Source organism: Lissotriton vulgaris, chromosome 7 (genome assembly GCF_964263255.1).
Source record: "Lissotriton vulgaris chromosome 7, aLisVul1.2, whole genome shotgun sequence".
Taxonomy (NCBI): domain Eukaryota; kingdom Metazoa; phylum Chordata; class Amphibia; order Caudata; family Salamandridae; genus Lissotriton; species Lissotriton vulgaris.
This window is the reverse complement of record NC_141695.1, coordinates 644,053,632-644,070,274: the sequence shown is the minus strand read 5'-3', so window position 1 is coordinate 644,070,274 and position 16,643 is coordinate 644,053,632. Positions and strand designations below refer to the sequence as shown.

Here is a 16,643-nt window from a genome sequence, read left to right as displayed (position 1 = left end):
GATATTCTAAGGTAAGGACTCTAATACTAACCTGTTTCTTTCAGATACACTAGTAGTGGACATATACAATTGCTCCTCGAAAGGTCAACTGAAAATCTATCTCATTTTCCATACGGAAAGACCAGAAAATTGGAATTCCTTTCTCAGATCACAGCTCCACATATTAAAAACCACTAACGCTCCCTACAGCTGCAAACTGATGATCTCAATCCCCAACCACCTTATGCGTAGGGGCAACACCTTTACGACCATCTACTCCAACTGCACAGTCTTAATTCAAGCCAACAATGACAACCTAGATGCATTTGACTCCCTCTTCCCCTCGCTACGAAATGCCCCCTCTCACGCTCATCTCCCCTGCCCGACCTTCTCCCTATCCCTTGACAGACTGATCCGCCAGGAGATCCCACAAACTAATCCCACACCCTTTGCCAACCTCGTCAACCTTTCCCCCCTGAACAACAACCTCTACCCCATCCTCCTAGCACAAAACACAGACAATACATTCCTCCTTTCCAATACAAACTGCAGGTACGATGCCCTACCTACTCAAACCACCACCCCCAACAAACAACCAACGACCCCAACCTGTAGTCAATGACTCCCAACTCCATATCTCTCCCCACACACAAGAAGACGCCGGAATCATGACGCGATCCCTCACACCCCATGCCCACGGCTCCACACAGAGACAACACTGGCAACAGGAACACCAAAAGTCAATATATCAATGAGAGGCTCTCTCCCTCTCGGACGACCCTACCGAGAACAAACCCACCCCCTCCTTTGAGGAGACGATGCAGCCTTTCGCTCTGCTGGAAAGCCAGCTAGAAACTGTAATACTGGTCCTTAACAAAATCTTACTAAACCTCACACACTCCGAGAGCCTAGCCAACGCCCTCACCTGACTGTCACTTTTTCCAACACTAAACATCAAAGGCCTTCCATGGCTCTATGTCCTAGTTGGAACTCAACCCCCCTCTTGAACCATTCACAGAGACCCAAAACAACAAGAGCTGCAATTTCCACGAGTGAAGCGTTAGATATCGGCTCCTCTTATGACACTACCTCTACTGTCACCTCAGAATCCATGATCGAGGTTATCACTGGATTCAGAAGAGAACGCTCCATTCCGAGATCCTTCAACCCCATCCCTGAAGCGGAGATAGTCAAAATGATCTCCACCTCCAAACCCTCATCACACATCCTCGACCCTATACCTGCCCAACTGGCCAAAAAGCTCAAACCCTCCCTAGCCCAACTCTGGAGCAAGATCATAAAGAGCTCCCTGAGAACCGGAGTCATACCGAAGTGCCACAAAGACGGCCAAGTTACGCCACTTCTTTAAAAAAACAGGCTTGGACACTAATGATCTGAATAACTTCAGAACCGTCTCCAATCTTCCTCTCCTAGCTAAAATCCCGGAAAGGTGTGTTCTCCTAGGACAGCATCAACCTCCTAGACCCCCACCAATCAGGTTTCAGAAAATGCTGCAGCACAGAGACAGCGATCCTTAATGTCATAGGTAGTATCCACGAGTCACTCGATACGGACCAATGCTGCTTACTAGTACTCCTGGACCTATCGGCAGCCTTCGACACGGTTGACCATAATCTACTCATTAAGGTACTTCAAGAAAGGGTATGTTTAGGAGAGGTGGTCTTACATTGGTTCTCCTCCGTTCTCCAGAACCGCACCCAAACAATAAAATCAAAACCTTCTCATTGGACCTACACCCGTCAGCAGTGGTGTCCCCCAAGGATCAGTTCTTTCCCCGCAATTTTTCAACATCTGCATGTAATCCCTCACCACCATACTGAAAAAAATAACATCCCCTTCCACCTATATGCAGGCGACACCCAGATCTATCTTGAAACCTCCTCCACTGATGATATACAGAGACTCAATGACACTCTAAGAGAAGTCCAACACTGGCTATCACTAAATCACCTGAAACTCAACCAAGACAACACGGAAATCTTCCTCATTTCTAACAAAGAGGAGAACCCCCAAATCGTAGAATGGCTAAAAGCTATTGGTGCTCTCAACAGCAATATCACTCTGGCTGACTCCGTAAAATCATTGGGAATCACCCTCGACCCAAAACTAGACATGGCCAAACACATCAAGAACACCGCAAAGAGCGCCTTCCTCAACCTGAAGTTACTCTACAAAATAAAACCCTTCATCCCGCCCAAGGACCTCAAACAAGCTACTCAATCCCTGGTGCTGTCCAGTCTCGACTACGAGAATGCAGCCCTCACAGGTACAGCTAAATCTCACTTAGCTTCCCTCAGAACGACTCATTGCAGCAGCCAGAATGGTCACAGGAGTAAAGAAATATGAACACATCTCACTTGCACTCAGAGAGCTAAAATGGCTCCCAGTCGAAATGTGTACCAATTTCAGAACTGCTTGCCTCACACACAGCCCTGCACACAGGGAAATCTGACTACCTGGCCTCCAAACTCAAGAAGGCAAGTCAGACAAGGAGCCTCAGGAGTTCCAACACTCTTCTAATCATCCCTCTGAAAACTTGCAAACAAAAAAGCCATAGCCCGTTCCTTCTCTGGAAGTGCGCCAATAATCTGGAATTCCATCCCAGTCCATATCAGGACTACCCCCTCCTTTTTTTTAAAATTTCAACGGTAGCTCAAAGACCTTTTCCTCAATCGTTCTCTCCCAAATCAATAGCTGCCGCCATAGCACACAAGCTTGCACATTGCAGCACACTGATACTTTGACATTAAGACTTATCTCCTCCACCTCCCTCTATCCCCCTCCTCCCTGAATGAGGTTTGGCTCGAGTCAACGTGCACACTACTAGAATACTATACGACTTCCTTGCCTTAATGGTGTACAGGGCGCTGAGACTTCCGAAGCGCCATGAGCCAATGACTTCCGAAGCGCCATGAGCCAAAATGTATGCTACTGCTATATTGTGTGATTTCCTTGTTACAAATGTTGTAAAGTGCTTCGATACCCTTGGGTCTGGCCAGCGCTATATAAAACTCCTTAATAAATGAATAAATACATTTTGGAGGAGCATAATAATTTAGAATAGAGGTTAGTGCGACCTCATAGTGGATTTCAGGGAGGTTTTTAAATGAATTCTAATGTGCGGCCATGCTGAATAATGTTCAGCACCTACTGATCTGATGTAATAGATCTCCAGCTATCTAAGTAGTTGGAAAGCCTTCGGCCCACTTACAGTGAGGGAGAAGCAATAACCAGTGCCAACTTTTTATCGATGTTGTTTGCACAATTCCTGTAATCTACCTGACTCCATAGATCTTTTTTTCGAGTCAGTTATATGTAGTATACTACAGATCATGGTTGCCTCTATGGATGTTATGGGTATAGTTATCGATACCCTGCTGATTTTGTGAGTACAGCTGATATCTACACTTCTGGTAATTTCCTCAAGATGAGAAAATCACCCTTACTCTACGGCCTCAAAAGAGCTGATGTTGTGACTGCTGCAGAACAGCCAATGATCTTCGGGTCTCTGTGTCTGCTTTAAAGGACTGAAGCGCATTCTCCACATCTTTACTGAACAATGCTTTACCATCATAAAACATACACAGAATTTTTGCTTGTATTTCTGGCCTAAAGGAGGTTTCCCGGAGCCAATTTTGCCTCCTTAAGGCTGCTGCCCCTGCAAGCATATGAAAACATGTTGCGGCTATGTCCACAGCAATATTTATTATTATATTGTTTCATTGCTTTATCCTCATTGTACCGACCGTCAAGCAAATATTCAATAACGGCTCCCATTTGACATATACCTCAACACGGTGCGTGAGGCTCCCTCCTGTGAAGACTTCGCTGCTTTCTTCATCCAAAAAACTGACAACATAAAGAGCGATCTCCACATTGACGCAAGCCTCTACTCCAAACCCCAGTGCCTAGCACCCATTGAACCAAAAAACAATGCTACATGGTCAACTTTTGGCACATACTTGGAAGAAGAAATTGGCAAACTGCTCAGCACCCTGAAACCATCCAATCACCTCACAGACCCCCTTCCTGCTACCGCAGTAAAAGACTTTACCCCTTTGCTTCTCCCTCTCTGGACTAAAATTATCAACAGCTCTCTCCAACAAGGAAGCATACCCGACTCCCTCAAAGTTGGTCAAGTCACACCTCTACTAAAGAAACCTACAGCCGACCCCTCTGATCTCAACAATTACCGTCCCATTACCAATATTCCCACTCTCGCCAAACTGCTGGAAAAATGCGCACAACTACAATTGACTAAACACATTGAACAATTTGATCTCCTCAACCCTCACCAGTCAGGCTTCCGAGCAGGACACAGTACAGAAACTGCTATGACTCACATAATTGACGACGCACTTCAAATGCTGGACCAAAATGACACCTGCCTCCTCATCCTTCTTGATCTCTCTTCAGCATTCGACACCGTTAAACATGAGAATTTACTAGATCTACTAAACACAAGAATGGGTTTATCTGGAACTGTTCTCAAGTGGTTCACTTCCTTTCTTCACAACAGGTCGCAGAAATTCAAGAGCAACAACCTGATGTCATCGCCAATACCTGTAACGCTAGGCGTCCCCCAAGGATCCTCTCTATCCCCAACTTTGTTCAACCTAGTCATGGAACCTCTCACCACCCTGCTACAAGCATCCAATGTACACTTTCACATGTACGCCGATGACACTCAACTTTATCTCAAATTACAATCCCCCAAAGACATCGTGCTCCTGAACTCAACGATCAGAGGGACCCAATCCTGGCTTGCCGATAATCATCTCAAACTCAATGCCCTGAAAACAGAGTTCCTTCTGATCTCACCACCAGCGAAGATCTCCACTGCGCAAATTTGGCTTAAACACCTAACTGCACTCAATGTACAACCCACCATCGTGGACTCAGCAAAATCTTTGGGCATAACACTCGACACCAATCTCAACTTGCAGCAACATATCAGCAAGGCAACAAAGGGAGCGAACTTCCAGATCAATACTCTGAGGAAACTTAAACCCTTCCTGCCAGCCAAAGACTTCCAAACCGCAGTACAAGCTCTAGTCATCCCTCGAATTGAATACGGCAGCACCGCCCTCTGCGGACTCCCCCTAACTACAACCGCACCACTGAGAGCTTCTCTAAACGCTGCAGCGAGACTCATCACTGGGTCAAAAAAGCACTCCCATATTACCCCTGACTTGAAATCCCTGAACTGGCTGCCTTTTGAAGCCAGAATACATCTGAAAATCGCCTGCATGACACACAAGGCAGTACACCTAAACTCACCCTGCTACCTCGCTCAGAAACTGACAATCTCGGGCGGAGCGAGAAACACTAGAGGCACAAACAATCTTCTGCTGAAACCTCGAAGATTCCGGAAGGAAAAAACATATAAGCGATCCTTCTCAGGAATGGCGCCTAGGATCTGGAACTCACTCCCTCCCGAAACCAGGCTCATCTCCTCCACTACACTCTTTAAAAATGAAGTAAAAGCTATCCTCATGGCTAAATACACTTGAACTATTATCTCGAACTCTCTTAATACTCTGCACCAATCTGTACTACATGTTTGACCCCTCTGCTTATTTGTATGAGTTGTCTTATTATTCATATGATTGGCTTTGCAGCCACCTATTTGTACTGTTTGATTTATTGATTTATCTGTCTGCCTCTGCTCCCTCATGTACCCCTCTATGTAAAGCGCTCTGATATCTGCAGAGATCTTGTCCGCGCTATATAAAACTTTCAAAATAAAATAAATAAATAAATATAGACGGTAGGGAGGACAGTGGCAGAGTCTCCCCGACCCGCTGTTCACCTGTAAGCTGTTTTAAATACTTGACTATCAGGCATTAATGCGTGGGGCCATTAGGAGCCAGAAAACGCGCTTTTAAGAATCTCGCCGCTTTTGTTGACAATTTTAATTTTAATCTTAGTTGCCTAATTTGTTACCCACATTGTTGGTACTCTCCCTGCATTGCCTGGGCTCGATATTGCAGCCTGCCCGCCCCGGTCCGACTCGGCAATTAGAGCCACAGAGCGGAGGGCGGACAGGTAAGAGCCAGGCACTTCCGCTAAGAGCAGAGGTTAGCGCTCTAGTGGTCATTCTCATAGGGCTATTTAGCCACGTCCTCGCTCTAAGCGCTCAGCGGTTGCGCGCAGTGGTGCGCCTAAGAACGCGCCTAAGACAAGCCGAAAAGAAGCCCGTCTGCGACCGGACCAGGCCAGGGGCCATGGGCTCTACATCTAGGATCCCAGGACTAGCAGGTAGCAATATTATCTCTTACTCAGCACAGGTATTGCAAAGATTAAAACCAATCTTCCCAGTAGCCTGTAATCGTGACAATTGACCGTGCCTTGAAGGCCCCTTCTCTTGTATCGTCTGTCGCTTCCAGGCATCCCTTACTCACCCGGTCATCGGCAACTATACTACAGCTCCTATCTCAGCCCCTGCAGAGCGACACTGTCTGAGATCTCCCACGAACCGTTCCATTCGTAGAAATATCGAAGAAAACTCTATACAAACGGGGTTATTTGGGCTAAGAAGTTTTTTGTTAAACATCCGCTCCCTGCCCAAACATTCCCGGGAACTATGGGATCTTATTAGCACAGTTACGCCAGATATATGTTTTCTCACGGAGACCTGGTTAAAACCCCACACAGTGCCTGCCATTATGCTGGGGATTCCGGCTGGGTACAAGATTCTCCACTTAGATCGCCCTACAAAAACTGGTGGGGGTATTGCAGTGGTATATAAAGAAGGCCTGAAAGTTTCCCTGCTCGACCAAAGATGTTGCGCTCAAATGGAGGTCATGATTTTTAGGATCTGCTCCTCCTCTAAAACACACTGCAAGGGAGCATTGGTCTATCGACCCCCTGGACCTTGTACAGACTTTTCGCTCACTCTCATGGAGCTTTTAGCCCCTTATTTTAAAGCCAAGTAAGATTTCATTCTCCTTGGAGATTTTAATATTCAAACTGACTTACCTAATCACCCATACACAATTTCCCTGCTCTCTGATCTTTTGATATTAGGACTGAAAATCCAGAATAGTGGCCCAACACACTTGGGTGGACATACCCTGGATCTCATTTTAACTAACTGCCCTAAAAGAAAATGCTGCTCGCCAACCCCTGTTAGCTGGTCTGACCACTACATAGTAGGATTCACCCTACTAGGTCTGCATTTGCCACATCAAAAGCCACTCCCTGCAATATGGCGTAGACAATGGCATAAAATAACCTTTGAAGGACTTCAGAAGGTTTGGAAAGAACCGTTTATCTCTGAGAACGACAATGTTGAAACAAGTCTCATCAAGTTTAATAAAACACACAAACTATGGTACTCAGAAGAATTGAGGGTAGAGAAACAGGGGTGTAGAAAGTTGGAGAAAGTCTGGAGAAAGTCTGGAGAAAGACGCACACACCCATTAGTAGAAAGTAGTACTTGGAGGCCCTAGCTAACTATCATAAACATATAAAATTAGCTAGGAAAAACAGTCTTGCTCTACAACTAGCGGATGCAGGGAACTCCTCTAGAGTACTCTATAAAATTCTCAAATCATTTGTAAAACCTGTGGCCTGTGAAAGCCCTGATGATTTTACACAAATCCTATGCGATGACATCTCCGCATTTTTTCCAGAACAAAATAGAGTCTACATATATGAGAAAATAACACAACCCTCAAACTTTAAGAGCAATGCGGACTCTTTTTCTTCTCGGAAACCAATGATTGAAAGCAGCCAATTTATTACGATTCCGGAGATTAGTTTGTCTGAGGTCACGGCTTTGTATAGTCAAATTAAATCAGGATCCCCAACCGATCTTCTGCCCGCTAAAATGATAGCTCCTCTGGGAAGCCTGCTCTCCTCAGGTTTTCGAACATTAATCAACCTCTCTCTTAAGGAAGGGCAAGTGCCCAGTGTCTGGAAAAAGGCGAATGTGAACCCTATTCGTAAAAACGCGGCATTGCCATGGTCAGACTTGAACAACCTCCGCCCGATCTCCCTCTTGCCCCATCTGAGTAAGATGACTGAGAAACATGTCAATACACATGTGTCCAAATACATCGAGGCAGCGGACTGTCTGGACCCTTCACAATCTGGGTTCAGACCTAATCACAGCACCGAATGAGCTCTCCTCTCCGTGATCAACACCATCCGGATGTCACAGGAGAGAGGAGGCTCCATGATTCTGGTGCTGTTGGATTTGTCCGCTGCCTTCGACACGGTGTCACTTGACATTCTTATCAGTCGTCTGAAGAGGGTAGGGATAGGCGGAACTGCTCTGGCATGGCTAGAAAGTTTTATTACTGGCCGCTCACAAAGTGTTCGACTGGGCTCCCATTCTTCCATCTCTAGGGAGCTCACCAAGGGTGTTCCACAGGGCTCATGCCTAAGCCCCACATTGTTCAATGTGTATGTGGCCCCCTTGGCTGAAATTGTGACAGAGTATGGGTTCACACCAATATCATACGCAGATGATACTCAGCTTCTGTTCCCTTTTCAGACATTGACGCCAGCAGTTAAAAACTCCTTCGCTGCTGGAATGAGAGCTGTATCCAACTGGATGACCTCCAATTGCCTGCAATGTAATGTGGGCAAGACGGAGGTCATGCTCTTCGGAGAGGCCCAACTCCTGCGGTCACCTGAATGGTGGCCTCCCGACCTAGGCTCTGCCCCCTGTCCCAAAGAGATAGTAAAAAACTTGGGGGTCCGACTTGATCAATCTTTGATACTCAAAGACCATGTTAATCAGGTAACAGGATCTTGTCTTAGGGTCATTGGACTCCTGAGAAGGGTGTTCCCCTATCTAGCGGACAGCCATAGGAAGACCTTAGTTCAGGCATTGGTTATCAGTAGACTAGACTACTGTAATGGGCTGCTTATTTCTGCCAATGAGGAGCAACTTGGCAGGCTACAGGTAGCCCAGAACACAGCTACTAGACTGATCCTGAACGTTCCATCTAGATCCCCTTCTCTTCTCTTGAACAAACTACATTGGTTGCCTATTCGCCAGAGGGTGAAACTCAAGATATGCTGTACAATTCACAATGCCTGTTTGGCATTGGTCCAAAGTACCTATCAGAAACATTTAGACCTTATGAGCCAGGCCGTTCTCTGCGCTCTCAGAATCAATCTTTGCTTCAGGTACCACGTATCAAAAAGGAAAGACAGGGAGGCTGAGCTCTCTCTTATAGAGGCCCCACCCTGTGGAACTCCCTGCCTCTTGCCCTTAGGCAAAACTCCAATTTAGCCACTTTTAGGAAATGTTTAAAGACTCATCTGTTCCTGACCATGTAGACATTTTCTCTCCCAGCCCTGATTGTCTTTATTTGGATATAGCTTTGGTAAGAACACAAGCGCGGAGATACCCCTCCGGGGGTCGAATTCCTGCGCTATACAAGCGATTAAATAAATAAAATAAATAAATATATGCCCAAAATAGTTATCACATTGGAGGTAGGAACTGTGACAGCTGTTATTGCTGAAAAACATTTGCCCATGTTATCAAGGCTTCTCTCATTGTCTGGTGGAGCAGAGCAAGGAGTGAACAGGCTTCTAGACTAAGTTTGGTCAGCCTGCATCATCACTGAGTGAGGTCCAGGGTGTCCTATGAGATAAGCTGTTGCATTGTCAAGGGCGTTCTATATTTTGTCCAAACGAGGAACTAATTGCAGCCACAGTTGGTGGGTTTTTCATTTGTTTTAAACCCTCTGACCTAAAGTGGTCAATAATCAGTATTGATTTGACCAACTTGTGCGCTGGCTTCTAAAACTCAAAGCAAACAATCCATTTGTCTCACTGGAATAGCAAGGTCAAATCTTTTTGCGCCCTTTCCAAAACAGAAGAAATCTATATATGTCGCCCTGTGGTGAACTGGCCACCAGTGAAATTCATGGAGCTGACCTCAGCGTTACATAATCTTCCCATTCAGAACCAGAATCAGGAGGCGGAGCTTTTGTTATTTCTTCTTCTTCTGTCTCATCAGATTAGTCATCATGAAGGGTAATGGGTAAGCACTGAGGATCTAAGCTAGAGCAAGGTAGTGTATGAACTACTGTACTGAATGAGCCCTAGACTCTGGAAATCTCCTATAATAGTCCATTAAAAAAGATCTGTAACATGGGCGTGGCTTGGCGGGCGATCATGGCGGACGTAGCTTGCTAAGAGCTCCCGCCAGCCCGATACTTATCCTGTGATTTCTCCTGGCCCCCGGACCCGTATTGTGTGTTTGGTCAGGGGTACCGGCGTCGGATGACACGAGGAGCACTCCGGTGCTGAGAGTGACGCGCTGGGACCTTTCTCGGCGCTGCGGCGATCCAGAAGCGGTGAGCGGCCTAGTGCCGGTCGGGCGAGCCGGGGCCTCGAGTTTGGCGCACCCGGACTGGGGGTCTCGATCCTGGGCCTGCGGCGCTGTTCTTTGGCCGTGATTAGAAGCTGCCTGCTGCCAGCGACCGGCTGCGGAGTCCCCCGCCTCTCCCCACCATTCCAACGGTGGGGGGCTTGAGCCTAGTGGGGGCCGTGGAAGACCTGCGGCCTACTCGGCCTTAGTGGAGCCGGGACCTCGAGTTTGGTGGTTCCCCGCCCGGAGTCGTCGGCCCTATCTTCTGGACCGGAAGTGCGGACACATCGGCGCCCCCCGGATCTGAGGGGTCGGTCGGGCGCTGGGCCTGAACTGTTGCCCTATCCTATCCCTGTGGTCCCCGGAGCAGTGGCCGGAGAGCTTGTGGACTGACCTGGAGTGACCCATCTCTGCGCTGTGCCGGGAGTACTGGTGGGCCCAGTGTGGGCCTGGCGCCGACCTGCGGAGGGTGTCCATCGAACAGTGAGTGCTGCCCCCCCCCCCCCTCCCTCCCACCTCGTGCTACGGGACCTGCTGTGGGACGTGGGGCCCCGGGAGTTCTCTGTGGGCCCTAACCGGCCGATCGGACCGGAGGTGTCCCCTGCGGTGTCCTGGGCCTGGGGGGTGCACGGGAGCGGACGGCAGGGGTAAGCACTTGGGGACCTGCCCTGCGGGGGTCGACGGCAACGATCTGCTGAGCGCTGGTAAGCGGTGCTACCTGGGGGCCTACCTGTGATTTGCGGGCTGCTGGCGAAGGGGTGCCGAGCGGCTTGATGTGCTCTGGACGCCCCGCCCGGGACCAGGGGAGAGGACTACCACACGGTGCGACCCCGTTCAGGCGAGTGCTGCTGATTTGTTATCCCTGCGACCGCCATGACCAGGGGGTCAGCCGCCGCTAAGACTGGACCCATTGATAAATTTACCAGCCCTGGTGGAGGGGCTGGAGCGGCTGGTGGGGGCCAAACTGTTGGACCGGACAACGCGGCGTTGCTGTCAGCCATTACACAGTCCCGCGACATGCTGGACGCGAAGATTGGCGCGGTGGGTGCCGATGTGATGCTGCTGCGCCAGGATCTTCGCAATGCGGTCGCCCGCATTGCTGAAACGGAGACCAGGGTCACGGCGATGGAAGGGGATGATGGCGCTCTCAAGCGGAAGGTTGCCGACATGGAACAGACTCAACGGGGCCTGGCACTTCGGGTGGAGGATGCCGAAGGGCGGGCGCGGCGAAACAACCTACGCTTTGTTGGCTTTCCGGAGGACTGCGAGAAAGGGCCCATGGATGCCTTCCTATCCCGATGGCTGAAGGGCTGGCTACCCCCGGACACCCTGTCGCGCTGCTTCGTGGTGGAGCGTGCACACCGCGCCCTGACGCAGAAACCGCCGGCCGGGGAGCGGTCTCGCCCGATCATTGCCAGGTTCCTCAACTTCCATGACCGGGACGTTATCCTCCGGGAGGCACGGCTTAAAGACACTCTGCTTTACGACAACCACAAGATCATGATATTCCCAGACTATACAAAACTGGTCCACCAGCAGAGGCACTCCTTCCTGGCGGCTAAGGCCAAGTTGCGTGGCCTGAAGATTCAATACTCGCTGCTCTATCCTGCTCGCCTCCGGGTGATCTTCAACTCCAAGACCCTCTTCTTTGATACACCGGAGGCCGTCTTCAACTGGACCGATGAGGCGGTCAGACTTTGACCGCATGTCCAGCCGGGGTTGCACTCCGGGTCGTCGCGTGGCTCATCACAGGACCGGAGCAACTCTTCAGGCAAAGGAAAACGGCACCGCAAGTCCCGCTCCCGGCGGAGATCCTTGTCCCGGGATCCCCTTCTGGGGGACACACAGCCCGATACGGACCAATCTGGCAGAGACCCCTGATCACCATTCGCTAGGATTATCTGCTGATTGCCTGCATCTGTGACTGTGCACTGCGGCTGCTGAGCCCTGGTCGGTGGAACGGACATTGGCTGGTGCCGTATTGACCTCTTCTTTGGCGTATACTTTGGCCCTTGTGGTCTGGTGCCTCCCGGTGGTGCTTTGCTTGTGACTTTGCCATATGTTTGATGGGGTTCGGGGCACGTACTATGGGCTGCCTCCTCCTGTTGGGACTGGGGGGTGGTTCTGGGAGCGTGTCTGTTTAGTTCGGGGGGGGGACTGGTTGGGATCCATTGGTATGGCTGGCTTTGGGCGCTGTGTTTTGGGCCTGAAGTACCGTATACCGCGACAGATACTTCATTGTTCATTGAGGTATGGGGGTGGGGGAGGGGGGTACTGGGGTGTTTGGTCTCTGGTGGGTTGGGTCGGGATTAGCGGGGTAGTGGGGGTCAGGGTTGTGTTCTACGAGGTGCACGTGTTTCTTATGATGTTGGCAGCTGGAGGGTTGGGAGTCTGGGTCGGGCTACGGGGATTGCAGGAACAGACCCATCGTGACAATGGCTGATGCTCCACGGCTTGTGCCGTCTGGTACTCTTATGCGTATATTGAGCTGGAATGTCCGGGGGCTCCTGGACAAGATCAAACGGGGGGCTGTGCTTCGCTGGGCAAAAAGGGACTTGGCTGATGTGCTCCTTCTCCAGGAAACGCACATGCTGGGTACTAAAGCACTGAGTCTGCAGAGGTTTGGCTTCCACCAGGTGTTTCATGCCGGGTTTGCTAGGGGCTCGAGGGGGGTGGCCATCCTGGTCCACAAGCGATTAGCCTATACTCATGAGCGTCAATGGCTCGATCCTCAGGGCCGATTTGTGTTTGTACAGGGGAAGATTGGTGTGGAGCCTGTAATATTTGGTAGTGTGTATGCCCCCCCCCGCTGCAGTGGGCCCTTGCGGAGCGGCTGTTTGCCTTGTGGGCCGAGCTTCCCCGTTCCCTGGCTGTGATTGGTGGTGACTGGAACGATGTGTTAGATATGACTTTAGACAGGAAGAGGGGGCGAGGGGTCGCGGCTGTGGCCTACCCTACAAAGCTGAGCGCAATGATTGATGGTCTTGGATGGGTGGATGTGTGGAGGCATCTTCATGCAGAGCGACGAGAATACACCTATGTGTCTGCTGTGCATGGCTCCCTCTCGCGCTTGGATTGTGTGTTTGTACCGGGGGCTGTCCTTGACAGGGTAAAGGGGGCGGCGATCCGGCCTCGCGGGCTGTCCGACCACTCCCCTGTGGCGGTTCAGATTGACCTTTGTAAAGCGCGCCAACCGTTCAGATGGCGGATGTCTACGTGGCACCTGCAGCAACCGGGCTACTCCCGGCATCTGCGCGGCGCGATCGCCCACTATTGGCAGGACAATCTTACCGAGGGGGTTGATGCGGTGACGGTGTGGGAGGCCATGAAACCTGCCTTGAGGAGTGTCGATATTGCCTGGTGCGCCTCTGCTCGCCGGACCCGACAAGAAAGTATTGCTACTGCTGCGGAACGTGTGGAAAGGCGGGAGGCACGACATAGGGAGGCAGCCGATGATGTGACCCTGCGGCTGCTTCTACAAGCGCAACAGTCTTACTCCTCGGTCTTGTTAGATGAGGCCCGTCAGGCGTGGCTGGCTACACGTAGTGGAGTATACCAGTGGGGCGACAAGTCTTGCACCATGCTCCACCGGTTGTGTCAGCAGACTTTCCAACCGATCACCCTGCCGGGGCTGGTCGACGATGCGGGGGTGGCAATTACGGACCCCTCGATCCTTGCGGCGAGCTTGGCGCGCTACTACGAGCATCAGTATACCTCTCGTGAGAGCCTCTCCCCCGACTGCATTGAGGCTTACCTCACAGCGGTCCGCCCACAAGCGGTACCTGACGATGTCCGTGATGCCCTAGATCTCCCCCTGACAGATGAAGAACTGGGTGAAGCACTGGGTCAACTTAATGTGGGTAAAGCGCCTGGGCCCAGCGGGTTCCCCAGCGAATTCTACCGGAAATTCCACCTACAGCTCGGGCCGCATTACAGGCGGGCACTGGAACTAGCTCGGAAGCGGGGTAGCCTCCCCCCAAACTGGCGTCACGCCGAAATTGTGGTGTTTCAAAAGCCGGGCAGACCCCCTGAGCGCCACGAGTCGTACCGCCCCATCTCCCTTATTAATTTTGAGGCCAAACTCCTGGCCAAGGCGCTTGCAAATCGCCTGCTTTCACACATCTCGGCCCTTGTTCACCCGGACCAAGCGGGATTTATGCCGCGCCGGGCGACGCGACACAACATTCGGCGGGCGCAGGCAGCGATTGACGCGATTGGGACGACCGGGGACCAGGCGGCACTGTTGTTGGCTGACATAGATAGTGCCTTTGACTCAGTCAGCTGGACCTACCTCTTTGCCCTCCTGCCACTACTGAACTTGGGTCCGGTCTTCATCTCCTATGTGAAATTACTCTATACTAATGTCACCGCCTCGGTGTGTGTTTCTGGGGCGATCTCTGCGCGGTTTCCTGTGGCCAGGGGCACTCGTCAGGGGTGCCCCCTCTCCCCGTACCTCTTCGCGCTGGCTATGGAGCCTATGGCCGCCCGGGTGCGCCAGGACGCGCTCTATCGGGGTTTCGTGTGGGGGACGGACCACTCGGACCGCATTGCCTTGTATGCGGATGACGTGCTCTTCTTTATGACCGACCTACACCGTACAGGACCTCGTGTTCTTGAGATAATGCGGGAGTTCGGTCAGGCGTCGGGGCTCTTTCTTAACCCTCGCAAGTCAACCCTGTGGGTATTGGGGGGGGCCTCGGTGAGCTGCCAGTGGGCTGCGTCCCTTCAGGTGGCGGTCGATGGCATGAAGTATCTGGGCGTTTTCCTCTCAGCCTCGACTACCGTGGCGTGGGATCGGAACGTCCAGCCGGTGTGGGACAGGGTCCAGATAGACGTTAAGACCTGGATGCGTACGCCCCTTAATATCTATGGCCGGTCGGCCATATTCAAAATGGTGGCCCTGCCTCGGCTCCTCTACCAACTACAGAATCACCCATATAAAATCGACCCGCAATGGTTCCGCAGTGTCAACTCGGTACTGGGTAGATTTCTGTGGGCCGGGGGTGCTTCTAGGGTGGCACTGCGTACCTGCTTTCTCTCTACCTACTGTGGCGGCTTGGCGTCCGCGGATCTACTATCATATTACCAGGCCTCCCATCTCCTAGTGCTCAACGAGTGGTGGTATGGGGACCGTGGTGATCCGGCCTATGCACTGGAACATTCATTGATGGGAGGTGCCACACTCCACACCCTGCTGTACTCGGCCAGACGGAGGAGGGCTTTGCCAAGGGTCACTCAGGTGGTCTTCGCGATCTGGCGGCAGGCTTTGCACCGTATGGGGTGGTGGGGCAGGCTGACGGCCGAGACACCGCTGTGGCACAACGGCCTACTACCAGCGCTGGCCTCCTTGTCCGGGTTTGGCAACTGGGACGCGATCGGGATCTCGTCCCTCGGTAATGTCCTTAACGGAACTACACTTAAGTCCTTTCAGGACCTTAGTTCCGAATATAGTCTGTCTAGGTCCCAATTCTTTCGGTATCTTCAGTTCCGCCATGCCCTTGGCCCTAGCCTGGTGGGGTTGGAGCAACTCCCCGACTTTAGTCCTATTGAGGCTAGACTGTTTATGGGCGACCTGGGCGACAAGAAGGTCTCTCAGATATACCGCTCCCTGGTCACACACTGCTCCCCCTCCCTTTCGACATTGAAGGCCTCCTGGGAGAATGATGTTGGCCCCCTGGATGACGATGATTGGCGCGAATCCCCCCGCGGCGCAGCTATAGCCGTCCGTCTTAGATTTATTCAATTCAAGTACCTTCATAGGGCCTATTATACTAGAGAGCGGCTGTGGCGGGCGGGCCTCATAGCTGCTCCAGAATGTCTGAGGTGCGGTGCTGAAAGGGGGACGCTTTTCCATACAGTATGGTCCTGTGAGAGGCTGACCCGATTCTGGGCCGTGGTGTGGGACTGCCTGACGGAGGTATTGGGGTGGGACATTCCCCGTACCCCTAGGCTGGGTCTTCTTCATATTCTGGAAAATGTTGGGGGTAACGCTTACAAACGACACTTGCTGCTGTTGGGACTAGTGGTGGCCAAGCGTGATCTGGCCCAAGCATGGAAGAGCGAACGTGCCCCCCCCACTGAGTGCATGGAAGGCGGGATTGGACTTTCTAATGGGTCTAGAAATACCCGTATTTGAGGCCAGGGGGTGCCCCCGGAAGCACTACAAAATCTGGAAACGGTGGGCAGACTACAGGGGTTTGGACCTCGATCCCCCGGCTGATATTGATGATGTACTGGCCCTTGATGTGGATCCCGTGCCCTAGGCTATTAGCCGACACTGACTCTGATTTCCATCTCATGTTGC

The 16,643-nt window shown here is 51.3% G+C and overlaps 1 protein-coding gene across 4 annotated transcripts in view; it reads right to left on the bottom strand.

The window, feature by feature from the left end:
* The window catches only part of SPAG9 (sperm associated antigen 9), a 1,654,314-nt gene that overhangs the window by 1,095,801 nt on the left and 541,870 nt on the right, over nt 1–16,643 (bottom strand). The gene's annotated exons all lie outside the window — the stretch shown is intronic.